The sequence below is a fragment of the Fulmarus glacialis genome, unplaced genomic scaffold, assembly GCF_000690835.1.
Source record: "Fulmarus glacialis isolate BGI_N327 unplaced genomic scaffold, ASM69083v1 scaffold6743, whole genome shotgun sequence".
NCBI classification, from domain to species: domain Eukaryota; kingdom Metazoa; phylum Chordata; class Aves; order Procellariiformes; family Procellariidae; genus Fulmarus; species Fulmarus glacialis.
In genome coordinates this window covers 12,323-12,629 of record NW_009200946.1, presented here as the reverse complement: position 1 = coordinate 12,629, position 307 = coordinate 12,323, and positions in this window count along the sequence as shown.

Here is a 307-nt window from a genome sequence, read left to right as displayed (position 1 = left end):
GTCAAATACAGCCCGAGCCGCCAGCCCTGCAGGTCCCTGAAGCTCGGATGGCTGAGGAGCGAAGCGCAGAGCAGCCAGCCCCCACCATTTCCAAGCCTGTTGGCTCAGCACCCGCCTGACACAGCACGCAGGAAGGTGCAAGCACGCAACCGGGTCTCCCTGCACGCAGCTCTCGTCCCACACACTCCAGGGATGGCCACAAGCCCCAGGTCACTCATGCTGCGTCCCGGCTCCCACGGCCAGGCTGGGAGACATAGAATATCTCAAGTTGGAAGGGACTCATAAGGATCATCGGAGTCCAACTCCC